This window comes from Acanthopagrus latus, chromosome 5, assembly GCF_904848185.1.
Source record: "Acanthopagrus latus isolate v.2019 chromosome 5, fAcaLat1.1, whole genome shotgun sequence".
Taxonomy (NCBI): Eukaryota; Metazoa; Chordata; class Actinopteri; order Spariformes; family Sparidae; genus Acanthopagrus; species Acanthopagrus latus.
In genome coordinates, this window is record NC_051043.1 from 15,883,319 (window position 1) to 15,897,985 (window position 14,667).

At 39.6% G+C, this 14,667-nt stretch overlaps 1 protein-coding gene across 3 annotated transcripts in view; it reads left to right on the forward strand.

Annotated features, from left to right (window-relative positions):
- LOC119019929 (protein unc-13 homolog B-like) overlaps nt 1–14,667 on the forward strand; it is a 159,322-nt gene that overhangs the window by 65,724 nt on the left and 78,931 nt on the right. Inside the window, exon 1 of one of the 3 annotated variants that reach the window (XM_037098919.1) lies at nt 10,858–11,383. The exons of the other annotated variants lie outside the window; for them this stretch is intronic. The gene's annotated coding sequence lies outside the window, so the exon portion shown is untranslated. Of the gene's footprint in view, nt 1–10,857; nt 11,384–14,667 lie in introns of those variants that run through there. 3 annotated transcript variants of the gene reach the window in all.

Below are 14,667 nucleotides of genomic sequence, written 5' to 3' on the forward strand. Positions count from 1 at the left end.
AAAGTGATATTTTAGGTCAAGGTTCTGTTTATACAGGAGCACAACTCTAACACACAGTGAAGCGTAGCCTAAAATATTTTGTTATAACTGATTTGAGGAACATGCTTTACACTTGCTTATTTATCAAAGTCAGTGTTAAGAAAGTCACTTCCAGCTGCATTCATGTCTTGCCTGGAGAGACTAGAGGGAATTTTTTGTTGGATTTAGTTAGATGAATGTTGCATTTGTCTGTGTCAGTAAATAAAAGGTGAACATAATCCCAGATCATTTTACTCAAGGCACTTTTAGTGGAGAAGTCACAGACCTATATTTCCTTTTCTTCCTGTGAAAGATGAATAAAAAATAGGAATTTTACAAGGAGACAGTTGTTTTGTCTTGCTTGTCTGGAAACAGGTCAAAATGGAGCAGAGTTTTTTTGACAGAAACATGTGCTTGTTCTGGGATTAGTTAATTAAGGTAATATTTTTTAGCAGAAACAGGAAATTCCTGACATCAGTAGAGCCTGGCTTTTTTTTGTTATGATTATCATGCATATAAAGATGCTCTGGGTAATTGATGATAATTAAATTCCCAGTAAGTTCCAGTATGTTTACTGTTTCTGATGCCAGTTGATAAAGATTGTGGTCAGACTATTAAATATCCTGCCTTTGTGATGTATTTTTGTCACAAGTGTTTGATAACCATATTTGAGGGATCAGTGCAAACAATGTGTGTGTATCGGCCAATATATCGATATTGGAATTTTTTACTTCCTGATATCTGTATCTGCATTACAAATCAAGTATCAGCGGGGCTCTGCCTCCATTTTTATTTCATCTTTTAGTGCGATAATATACAATGTTTTGAATGACCATAAAATTTCTCCTTTTATGTGAAAAGAGATTGGCCTGCTTCCCAAAGCCAAAAGTGTGATTTATCAATTGAAATGCTATTAAGATCTTAAATTAATTCTTTCTTGCACTTTTACCTTTTTCACTCTACAGTACTGTCACATAAAATCGTCAAACCTCTATTACTCTGACCTTTCAAGGCCTTGTAAAGTTTGTGAAGGTTATCACTATCATTTGCGACGATTGCTCATTTAAAGTTTAAAGACTTATAAACTTACAGCAGACATTTTCATCAGCTTCAGTATGCAACGTGTCTCTTGGTAAACCAGTTTGCAGCCCTTGCTGCCCTTAATGCCATGCATCCATCCTTCTGTCTGTCTTGGAGTCACTTATTCTGGTCTTTAATGAAATGCCCTCGGCATTAGTGAATACCATATTGTCAGAACGGGTAGATAAACATATTTTTTCCTATGAGAGAGTTTCTGTCATATGTAGACTTAAAATCATTTAACAGGCACATATTTCTATGATTAATGTTTATGTCTTTGCATAAATCATTTCAGCAATTACTTCATTAGAAGGTTGTGTGATGCTGCTAGCATTATTCTAAGGTGACATACAGAAAAATGTTAATTTACCAGGCTTCCAGTGTACCAAGATAGATCCTGGTTTACCACTGGTCAGCAGTTATCCACATCAGGACAAAAATAGTCGCTTTGTCTCTGTAGCAAGTTTTGTACCATGGCAACAATGTCACATTTCTATGGAAACACAACCTTACTTTTGTTTATGATTTGGGTGGTGTTGTTGCAGCTATGGAATGTGTGTGTGCTTTCACTGAAAAAGTACATACCAGCCATATGACATGCTTGAGCTTTAGTTAGCTCCATATGGTTTGTTAACAACATGTCCAGATATATTTGGATCCTATAAGTTGAATAGAAAATAGAAAATATCATCTGTTTGTGCTGTTTTCTCAGAAATACAGACTTTGACACTCTGTATATGTATATATACATATGTATATATACATCTGTATATGTGTGTGTATATATATATATATATATATTTTATATTTTTATATATATATATATATATATATATATATATATATATATATATATATATATATATATATATAGTCTAAACTATAGTTTTCTCAAAACTTAAGCCTTAATTCTCCAGTCTAAGTCCAAGATTCTGATATATGTTTGCAATTATCATCAAGTTCAAAATACATTGACAGAACCCCTCATTAAAATAAGACTGGAGAAAACTGAATGACCAGTGTATAACTGAGAACATGTCCATTTGATTTCCACATGCAGTCTCATTTCCTGACAACAAAGCACATTTGTTTGAAAAAAGGTTTTAGTTTTGGATGCCTGTGACAGAACTGGAGCGCTTTAAGCGCGAGCTGAGATAGAGGAGGAAAGTAGGGGATATTACACATAGCCCGAAAAGCGGGTCAGTGACTCAACATCTCCTCACGGCAACTAAAAACCTCTCTGAAGACAGAGTCATTAACATGAACATTAACGCAGCTGAGGGAGCAGGAAGAAGAAAGAGATGAAGGGAGGCATCAAAATCCAAGACAGATTATTATCATGTCTTCATGTGTGGGTTCAGTGCTTTTGAATCAACAAATGCTAACACAAAGCACGTTGTCTCCTCTCTTCTAAAAAGTTTCATGTGAAGACTGACAAAGCAGGACTCTTCCTTGACGTCCTTTCATCTATCCTGCTACAGGAGCATAATTTAGTTGTATGGCTTAGAATTTTTCTCCCTTCTGAAATCTTTCGTTCAGTCAGTCTGGAGAAGCTTTACAAGTTTGTCTTGTTTCATCAGTGCCAGTGGATCGATTCTTTTATAAAAGCACAACCAAAGAAACTTGATAAACACTCTTTTGCTGTCTATGCACAGTATGCTGCAAACTTGGAGGAGCTGCGAGGTGCACTAGATAGTTTTTAGGTTGGGGAAACAGTGACTGTTTGAAACACAGTGAGCTCTCAAAGATGGACATCACAATCACAAATAACTCAAGATTTTTCTGTGGATATTTTGAGTGTTTTGCTGCTATAGAAACCACCTAATGTCGCGACTCGCCAGCATTACTGTGGTGGCAGCTCAGTGTCTGCTGCTGCATGCTGAGAGTGACTGGTGCATGGATGGTTGGATCACAGATGTCAGACAGTAGCTCCCATGTTAACATTATTCAGCTTTTACATATTAGAGTTTTGCAGTTTGGTGCATTTACTTGTCTATGAAGTTGTTTTGATAGAAACTTAGAGAAATTCAGTGTCTGACCCGTAAGTCTTAGCTTGCAGTAGTGAGAGGCTGTGAATGGGTGTATGTGATCATGCACCAGTCGAGAGTAGAAAAAGGACCCTTTTCCATTTCAAGAAAGGAACTTCTGATGACCAGAGTGTTGTGTTAAAGAAAGACTTTTAATTTTAAACTTTGGCAGTGAGCACCTTAAAATGGCACCTTTATGTTGAAAATACCGTCATGACTTGAAATGAAGGAGTCCTTTAAGGAGAGTAAAGTTGAAGGGATGAATGGTTCCTGAGATCTCATTTTGTCTATGGCCAGCCACCATCATTCCCTGTAAAATACATTTTCTTCTTGAGGAGCTTTTTCTGCTGACTAACCCAGGAGTTTCTGTGCACTGTGTTCAAGTAATTTGAAATCTGACCTTTCAAAGTACCTCTGTTCAGATTTAATGTTAAACTGACATATGTGGACGGTTTTAGTGCTTTAACTTTAATTGAAGGATTACAAGTTCCTCCATTAATTGGGGTCATTTTCAGTCTTGCGAAACCATTTTCTGTCATGTGAACCAATTCAATTCTGAACAGTCAGACCCAAAATGGAGAATATTGTGTTGTAGAGGGGGAACTTGTTTTACATTAAGGTCAATATTCTTATCCTTCAAGACTCTAAATCAGTTATTGTATATCAATAATCACTTGTAACTTACTCAATGTTTTCAACACGTACAGTGTAGTGTAAAAGCTAACCTTAAACTCAACTTGTGAAGCCGAACCTGTGGAGACATTTCAGATCGTATCATTTCCCAGGGAAGAGGGATGTCTGTTCTATGTGTGTGTCGCACAAAGGAGCCTACAAACGTTCATGTTATGCAGCTCTGTTTTGTATAATGACTAATTAATTACCTTGAATGTTGAGCTTTCCCTAAACTTAAACAGCTGTGTAGCTGCATTGTGCAGATATTGTAGAAGCGAAGGATTTTAAAAGCGTTGGCATTCATTTTGCAGAACCGCCTAACGCTCTCTCCCACAGCAGGGTTCAAAGTGTCATCAGATAAACACTCTATATGTGTCATTTGATAAGGCGATGATGCACTTTGTTGTTCAGGTTCCAGGACTTGTTGAGTGCACCATATGCCTTGTCCTTGGAACATACAAACACATACACACACACACACACACACACACACACGCACACATGCAACCAAAGAAAGGCCGCAAGAGAGATGAGTTCGCTGCTTGGACCAGGCAGACATCAAAACAAGCATCAGTACGGAGCAGGAGGGGCAGCCAGATAGGATTGTGGGAAGTAGGATGAGAAGGCGAGTGGTAGAAAGGAGAACAGAGGGAGAGCACAAACAGCAGGAGGAGGTGATGTGGCTCACAAGAGTCCAAAACTCCTCTGGGGGTTGTAACAATACAGACCCAGTTTCATTAAACTCAGAACCTGTGGAATTGAAGTTTTATCTCACCAACATTTCAACACCTGTGTGTCTGTGTGTCTTTCATCAGGTCCAAAAGACAACCCGATGAAAGAAAAAACTTTAGGCAAAAATTGGATTTTACTAAGAAACACTGTAGTTTAACCATGGATATGTATTTAACTTATTTTAATGTAGAAGAATAATCTGCAGGCAATGTGTGTGTGTGTGTGTGTGCGTGTGTGTGTGCGTGTGTGTTTTTCTTTTCCACCCTTTTTGAATAGCACTTTACATTCTGGGATGGCACAAATATTGAACATACTGCATTTATTCAAGGCTGATTTCAAACCATATATCTTAGATATTCCAGATACAGAATCCATTAGAATTAAAGGGATCTAGTGAAATGACTTGAGCAACAAAAAAAGCTGAACTACAACTCACAGACCAACATGAAAGGCCTCGCTTGGTGACAGAAACACACACCTCTCCTTGTCCTTGCTTTCACGATCAAATCGCCTCTGCTTGACTGTACAGTAGATGTGTTCAAAGAAAATAACAGCCCCATAGTTTTGGTCGGTTTTACATTACAGGCTTTGTTTGTGTGTTACATGCAGTAGATGGGGGGGAACAAAGAGTGATGTGAAATTGAGTGAGATCAAGGGAAAATGTGAGAAAGCAGCACAAAAGAAAATAAAAGATAGGAGGGTGGAGCGGAGTGATAACTCATTATCGACAGAGGGGACCTGCAGAGATAATTGGACACAGAGGAAGCGGACCGCCTCCGAGCCGCCTGTCCAGGGGTTCAGATGAGGTTGCATAACATCAGGGAAGAATAAAGAAAACAGAGAAAATGTGAAAAGAAAATATGTCTATGCTGTGCTTTCCAAATCTACAATATTTTAAGATATTTCTAGTAATGCCACAATCGAATCTGTTTCAAGTCAGAGTGAGACTGAGGGATGTCGAAGAGATAAATTAACCTTCTGCTTGGAGTTGAAGATGGGGTTTGTGCCATATTATACAGATGGTTTATTTAGCAGGTCATGAATATTCTGATTGTGATTGCAGTGATTCATGAACACAAGTCGTGCAGGTTCATTGCACCCTGATCTGCTGCCGCTGCCATTGGTGGAGAGAGTTTTATCTCAGTCGCTCATATGTGAAGTGTTGAATTTCTAGACAGCAACAATGAGGTGGGAGGAGATTTTTCTGGCTTGGGGTGCTGATAAGAAAATTATTGAGTAAACCTGGCCGCCCCTTTGGACAAAAAAAAACCAAAAAACGAATGAGCACCACCACCCTGTGTCTAAACATCTTGATCTGGCTGGTACATTTGTTTTAGAAGCAAGTGACGAAAATAAGTACATCTTTCTTTAATACTGTTTTTGTAAAACACAGCTGTTTGCAGGATACGTGCCAATGATGTAACGTGGTTAATGTAATATGTAAGAGTAATAACTGTAATATAAGTTAAACAATTTAAACTTGACTTATAGTGCTGTACCACCAGACTACAGAGCAGCTTCCTCAGGCAGCGAGACACCTCAATTCATCCTCAGCATTCCGCCATAATTTTTTATTTTTTTTTTAAATGCATGGTTTTATGCATGATATAACTGCTATCTCTGACGTGACCAACAACGTAGGAGGGTGCTTTATGTTTGATGTGATAAAGACGCAAACGGTGTTCACATGCAGATATGCATCATTTGCTGTTTGCCATCTGGTCTGCTCAAAACCCTCCCGAACTATATATGAATGAACATATGTGAACTGTGCTATCATCAAGTGGGTCAAATTAGCTCAGACTAATTTGGTTTCAGTTAATTTTGAGACAAACACAGTTTTACAGGTGTCCTGCTTTGATGGTTCTATTCTGTACTGAGTGCTAGAGTGAGGGAATAGCAGCAGGAAGAAAGAGGCATTAAAGAAAAACAGAAATGGAATGAAGAGGAGAAGAAAGGATAAATGGATTAAAAGACAGACCAAGGGGAGTATTGCTTTGTATCTTTTAGTGACGACTTCCATTCAGCATGCTAACGACAGAGGGGCGGCGTCGTCAGCAGCGTGACATTGGCTGAAAGTCACCATGGAAATCAGGCCTGTGGGCGGCGAGTGTGTGTGTGTGTGTGTGTGTGTGTGTGTGTGTGTGTGTGCGCGCGCAGGTGTTTGTGTGTGTGCGCAGGTGTTTGTGTGTCTTACCGGGATTGCAGGGTCCTCATTTATGCCCTCCAGGGTACCAGTGTTAAATCAGATGTTTGGCCTCCCCAGAGCCGACTGTCAGCCCCGTGTTTACCACAGTGAACCTGTCTTTGGATACGGGAGGTGAAGGAACACACATCCTCACACCTACACACATACACCCTTCATATATGTTATGCAGCTTCCATTCTCAGGTTGCTCAGTCTCAGTCTTTAAAAATAATAGAAATCAACCAGCAGAGGGGGAAAGAAAGACAGCATATAAATGTATAAAAGTGTCTGAGGAAAAATGAATATGTCTCAACTAAACAATCCTATACCTGTATTCTTATTACATGTACCACATGATAAATTCCCCTGTGGATGAAATTTTTCTGGTCAACAGCAGGATGTCAGATTTATTTGTCTGCCGTGCCAGCCCCTGAAGCAGATAACCATCAGTCTGTATCCCATTCGAGAAGGCCATTTGTGTATTCAGTATATGAAAGTGGCCGTTAAATTTTGCATTTCACAGACAGTGCAGCGGAGGGATGAAAGGGTTCCTCTCCCGCTAACAACCAGTTTTGCGCGTGAGATGACTGTACTCAGAGGGATTTAACAGCTTTTTATACAGAAGCTGTAGCTCTGATATCTGTTCTTAATTATGTCTGTTGGAAAGATTAATGAAAGACCTGGGAATTGAAGAGGGAAACATTTAATCCCTTGTGTTTTGCATTGTCAGAATGATCTTGTTAGTACTATAATCTTGTATTGTCTACAAAATGTTTACTTAAAAAAAATAAATGTTCAGACATATTTGGAAACATCCCCTCATGACCATCTTCATGAACAACAGGGCAGAAACGATTGCATGTTAATCAACCAATAATTTAATCAAGAATGTTAATTTCATTTTCTATTTCCTGTCAGTCGAGCAGTTCTGGAAATCTAACTAGTAGTCTTAGTTGTTCTGCACAGCAGAGTGTTGTCTTCCGAGGAAGAAAAACAACTGTCTGATTGTTGTTTTGATCTTTTTTGTTTTTGTTTTTTTCTGAAACATGAACATTTTGACGACACAAGTAGTATTATCAGTTATCAGAGCAGGGGTTCTCAAACTAACTTACAATCTGCATCTCAATTTAACTTAAGGGTCAGGATTCTGAATCACTTTTCATTTTAGGGCATTTTGCAGATGCTTTGGTCCAAAGCAACTTACAGTAATTCATTCATTGAGTCATTCACTGATGGCGGTGGCTGCCATGCAAGGTGCCAACCAGCACATCAGGAGCAGTTTGGATTCAGTATCTTGCCCAAGGACCCTTTGACATGCAGAGACACTGGCTCTACCACAGAGCCACAGCCACCCAAACAATTGGTGATAATAAAATAACATTTGGTTATTTGGTGAAGACATTTTAAAACTGAATGTATAAAATTCATAAAATCAGGATCCCAGCGGCCTTGTTTCCCATGTGCATATAAAAAGAGTCAGTGATGCTAGGGAGAAAATCCTAACCAATCGAAATGTTTATAACCGCCATGACCCGATACATAAAGTGACTATTCTGCAACAAGTTACCTTCTGTTTTGTGGGAGGAGGATCATGCTGGGAGAGTGAGGTGATGCTTTTTTTTAAATATTTTTTTTAAAATCCAACTGTTAAAAATTAAACTTCCTTGAAAGGACTGAACAGAATCAGAATCACTGAACAATATGCTCGTGTGTACATAGTTACTAACATATCTGCCAAAACTTAAATGCCTGCTGGCAGTGCGTCTTCAGGTAATCCACAGCTCCCGTGTGCTCTGGCTAAGCACATGTTTAATTCTACAAAGCACTGAACGTTATGCAAAAAGAAATGGTGGCACAAATATTCCAGCACTCACAACAAAGGTCTGTCAGAGAATGTATAGAGTGTAGAGTGTGTTTCCATGAGTTCTGAGGGTCTTGCCTCCATAGTGGATGAATGACAAACCAAAGGTGTTATCGCCTCTCCCTCTCTCAATAATCCTTTTCCTCACTTTTCCGGCACAGTTTGAACACCCACCCTCTGCACAAGAAGTTTTTTTTCATCACATAGGAAAATATTCTAATTATATGAGCTTCTGTCTATTTTCTCTCTTAAAATGGTGTATTTCGATCACATCTATGATCACTTTATACCATGACTGCCCTTCATTCCATCTGTGGAATGGTGTGTGACAGACGGTAGTCAATGTTAACACGGAGCAGTTATGGCTTGTAGTAGTTAAATGTGATTAATGCTGGATGTTGTTCAATCATGCTTTTCCATGTCTCATAAAAGCAGCATCGGATTAGTTATGAGGACAATGAGTTTCGGCTGATGGCCTCGTCATGGGCCGAAGGCTGGGTAGCCACTGGCCTTGGCTTTGATGCTCTATTGTACTAATAGCTTTTTAATGAGCCATAAGTCACGTCCCAATCCAATTGCTCCAAAGCATTTTGTGCCTGCATCTCAGCCAAAACAAAAAAGGAAGCCTTCATGCTTCAGATGTTTCCAAAGCATATAGACAGTAGAATATATTATCATTATTGTGACAGGAAGTAATTTGTTATTTAGCAGATTGTACAGATGAGCACTCGCGGGCATTTCATTTAAGAGATACTGAAAGTGTGATATAGTATATATCATATATCACCTCCACAGACATTAATTTAAAGCTTATAAATAGAGCTGTTAGGAACCATAGCAAGTAATTAGTTTAGTCCCTTCTCCACAAATACTTAACATTGTGTACAGATGTATGTTTCAAATGCAAAGTGCTCTGCTTTCCAAGGGATCATATCCTTTTTTTTTCTTCTTTTTTTTTGCATGTTTTAGCCCAATTACTGCACAAACTTACAGACATACTGCTCATCATCACTAACCGTTTGGCCACGTTTGAAAAAATGTGGGTCTGCTTCTGTCGTCTGCTCCAGGCAGTCATTAGTTTCCATTATTTTCCAGCAGCTCGTTTATACGTAACATTTTTGCCAATGGACTATTAGGTTTTAGATGTTCTGGCTACTTCAAACAATTAGTAAATTAAAGGAGTAGTCAGTCAGTGGAAAGCTGATTGCCAGCTATTTTCAGAATCAATCCATCAATCATTCCTAGTTCCAGCCTCTCTAATATGAGGCTTTGTTTGTTTTCCTGGCAATGGAATTTCTGACACAGACTAAAATATATATATGTGTGTGTGTGTGTGTGTGAATAGAATGAACACTAATGAAACTAATCATCAGTTGCAGAGTCATACTTCAGCATAAAAGTGGAAACTGTGGAAAAGTAAAAACTGTTCACAAAACCAACGCATGTTTCAGTAATCAAGTTTAAGTTCATGTTGATTTGCCCCCAAAGGGCAAACTGTGTTTTTTGCAACATGAAGTGCAACAATTAATGAAACAAAACAAACATGAAGTAACAGCACCGCATTATTGAACATGCATATAATCATCAGGACTGTAATTTGATTTTCATTTATTCCTCTGCAGTATGAAAATCAATGGGTGCCTGGAAATGTACTACTTACAATACATTAGTCAACCATTCAGAAATGAATTGACAGTTTTGATAAGTGGTCATTTTGAAGTCATTTTTCTTTTTACAAATTGTCATACCCTCAGAAAGGACAATTTGCTGCTTCCTCGTGTCATAATTTGAACATCTTTGATTTTTGGACTGTTGCTTTGATATAAAAAGCAATTTCAAGATGTCGCCGCTTCAAAATTGTGATGACCACTTTTCTCTTAATTTGGCGAAATAAATGATATGTTGATTAATTGAAAAAAAGATGGAATAAGTACATCTACCACCAGACAGGCTGCATTTGAAATTGGTTGATAAGAATGTTAAGGTTAAAGCAGTAAAAACTGTACTGTAATAGCCCTAAAAATATCTCATGTACTGAGGGCATGTGCAGACTGTGCTGTAGCTGAGTAGCGTACGTTCGGCTGTCGGGAGTACCGGAGTGTGTGAAAAAGTGAAATTATGTGAGAAAGCGAGCGGCAGAGGTGGGTGAGGAAGAGAGAGAGAGAGAGAGAGAGAGGGGGGAGAGAAAGGAAGAGTGAGCGCACCAGAAGTGGAGCGTCCGTGCCGCGCAACAAGCTGCGATCTGTAGAGCTACTGGGAGGGAGGAGGGCAGAAGGAAAACCCTGGAAGGAATTAAGATCAATCAGGAGATGTGAGGATGTGAAATAGAGAGAGGCAGGAGGAAAGAGAGATGAGTGAAAGAGAGGGAGAGAGAGGAGGAGGAGGAGGAGACTGTGGCGAGTGGAGGCAGAGAGGGGAAGTGGAATAGACCGCTGGGATGCGACTCAGTGAGCGCTGTGATCAAGACAGAGGGGAGTACAGGAGAATACAGGGAAAGTGACAGAGAGCGCTGTGATTGACACGCCGGTCATGAGAAAAAGAAAAGAAGAACCTGGCAAATGTCATTCCTTTTTGATTCCCGTCTGATCGGCTGGTATCTTCTGATTTACTGTAGAGCTGAGTGAATTAATTGGTTTTCCTCGTCACTTCAAAGGTTTTTTGTCTCGCATATCTAAAAAAAAAAAAAAAAAAAAAATGACGTAAAGAGGTGCAACCGATCTCCGAGTGCTCTTTGGGGATTGTCTGTTGGATTGTGCCGTCAAACTTGTTGTTCCACCACCTTGGCTCAGCCTCTTTGCTCCGTGAGGTAGGTTTTCTGTTTTCACTTGAGCAATCAGAATAAAGAGATATTGATAAGATGACAGATGACACTGTTTTAAGTGCGCTGTAAAAAGATGAAGACGTTTGAGGAATTCTCTAGGGGTTGGAGTTGATAAAGAGATCACGTGTATGTGATAAATCAGGGAATTTATTAAGGAGCTCTAATGTGCTTATTGGCCCCTCGGGATCTGAGGGGACCCCGTGATGAACCTCTTATCTTTATGGTGTAAGGTCTGATGTGTCTGTGTGATCTAAAGTGTCAGAGTAAGTGCTGAAAAAAGAAAAAACACATTTCCTCTCTTTTCCCACATCGCACCGTCATGTCAGAAGTTCTATTTTCAGACAGCTACTGATACAATATCAGAATAATTGTGCACTTTCCTCTCCCACTTCCCCTTGAGCTTTCATTTTTTATTCCGTGTGCTGAGTGAGCATTTTTGTGCATACCATACAATATCTCTGCTTCTTGTTCCCTACCCCTGCCAATCTGCCCTGTCATATGAAAAAAACAAAATAAACAAACAAACAAAAAAAAAACACACTTTATCCTCTAGCAGCCTCTCCAAAACATCTCACTGTGTGGGTACACCAGTCGTGATCCCCACTCATGGTGTGTGGAGGGTGTGAGTGTGTGGAGGTGTTGGAGCTCCTGGGCGTCTCCAGAAGCTCCACGCTGCAGCTCCAATCAGTAATAATTAATTAAGTAGCAAATCTTTGCATCATTACACTGGTTCCTCAACCTGCAGGTCAGAACCTCTGGGACGCTGTGTGATAACACTGGAGGAGTGGTTTATGTAATACGGGTGATTATATTTATAATTTCAAAGTGTTTAATCATCCTTTTTTTAATCTTCGTGGTGAATGCATTTTTCATGTGAGATGCTAACGAGCCTTCAGGGGGTCTTTCATCAGTTAAAAGTACGTAAAAGTTAGATGAGCGTTAAAGTGAAACGCGGCATAGTTCATCATCTTTAATGCTGCCTTTTGTAAAGAGTCACTGGGAGCTGGCCTCTACAGGTCAAAAATAGTGAGCTTGTGACTGAAGGGTTGAGTACAAATCCCAGCTGCTCCCAGATGTGGGCAGAGGGATGTGACCAAGCACTGATGTAGGTCTGGGGATGGTGTGGGGAAAGAAGCATTAGGAATGTATCATCGAAATGACAGAGAGAGGGGAAACGTGCAGGGAGGAAGCTTCTGTGCTCTGTTGCCTGCAGTGTGACACATCCCAAAACTCCTAGCTGTGTTTTATCTGTTTTATCAACTAAATGTGAGCGGATCAGACTGAATGGAATACAGATAACATGTGACAGACAAATGAGTGGTCACAAACTGTGTTTTGATTTGTATGTAGTTGTTCAAACAAAAATGTGTATTAACAACAACACAGTTGATTTATATTTTACTGGATTTCTGAGGTAAATTGAAGACCTTGTCCAGAGTGTATCCTGCCTTTCTCCCAATGCCAGCTGGGTTCAGTTCCAGTTCCTGCAACCCTTCAGACCCATTAGTGGTTATAGATAATAGATGGATGGATGGATTATTGATGTAGACTAAGATATCTATTTGATTTCATGACGTTGCTTTAAGTTTGTGTAGGTGGAGCTTTTGCCAGACAATGGAAATGTCAGGGTTTAGGCTATTCTTTTAAACTCATGAACTCATAAACTCACCGTCAAGTTTGAGACCAGATTGCAGATTTATGGATTGTGTACAATATTTCCTTGACGTTTGACATTTCTGTCTGGCTGCAAAAACCCTCTGGGTCTCGACCTCTTCGCATGTACTCCTCTGACTGACAGATGATGAAAATTATCTCCAGCTCAAACACCAATTCTGACCTTGTTAATTGTTTGTGGCGGAGGTGGGTTTACCTTGCACGGGCATTTAAGGAGTGGACACATTGACATTTAAACATGCAAACGAGTAGAAACTGGTTCACAAAATCTGCATCCTGTGAGTGCCTTGCCCTGTGGAGTTCATGTTCATCGAGACTTGTGAGAAACCAACTTTGGGAACGAAGACAGAAGACAGACAGATTTGCACTACATGTAGCTGCCTGTGGAACCACAAAAGGCTCTGTAGGCACATATAGGCAGTAGTTCTTCCCAAGACCTGTAAACACACTTGGTTGAGTTACCCTTTAATGACTGAATCATGGGTAAGCACTGCGGGGTGAGAGAGAGCAGCAGGCTCTAAAATGACAAAGAGAGTGATGGCCAGGGAAAATCTGACGAAATGAGGCAAACATAGTGAGTTGTAGCTATGACACTGCTAGAAGTTAACGAAAGGGAGGAACTTGGTGCAAAACAATGTACAAGAACTGCTGATAAAAGTGATGTCTGTGGGTGAGTCAGTGGAAAGTCCTCATACAGATAGAAATGACAGAAAGTGTGTTCTCAGTGGGAGTATATCTAGTCCTCCCCAGATATGACAGGTGATGAATGGGTTGGATGTCTTGAAGCAGATACAGCAAGGAAATAGAGACAGCAAGGGTCAGTGCGTACGGTGAGCCCTTAGCATTAAATGAGATGAGGGATGGAGGGACGGCTCTGTTTCCTGTAGGGACAGAGGCAACGAGAATAAGAAGGAGACAGAAGTTGATGAGAAATGGCAGTATGGGACTACTTTTACATCTGAGGTGTGGTTTGATGGAAAGATTACAGGTAGTATCGTCTGTATCCAGGCAGCATTCAGTACAACTTCACATGTCCTCTTATACCTGAAGCAGTTCATGAAAAACATGGGAATTACAAAGTAATGAAATCCACCGCTCCCCAAGAAGACCTGTATGTATTTATTCATGAGCATATGAATACAGATGATATGATATTATAAGTCGGTGCTATCAAATACAGGGTAGGATCCTGCATTTGATGCAAAGCTGTAACACAAATCTTCTCTTTAGGAGGTCACGTTTTATTTTGACGAAGTAAACAGCCCTAAAATGATTTTGAATGGACGTGAAGGCTGAGTTTTTATTAAATGAAAACTGAAGATGTCTTTTAACCATCTTTTAAGAACTGTGTCAGTTGCTGCATAAAAACACTCGCAAGCCTGCATTTTGAATCATTTGAAATTGTTTTTAATGAAGGCGTTTTTACGTTATTTGCAGAGTCTTTTCACATTACTGCTTCTGTGTTGGAAAGGCATAATAATAATAATATTATACACAAGTGCATGAAAACTTGTGTGTGTCAAGTTTGAGATACAAGCAAAATGGGAACTCTCATCAAAGCAGTCAGTGTTTACTGGTTGTCATGAAGTTATATA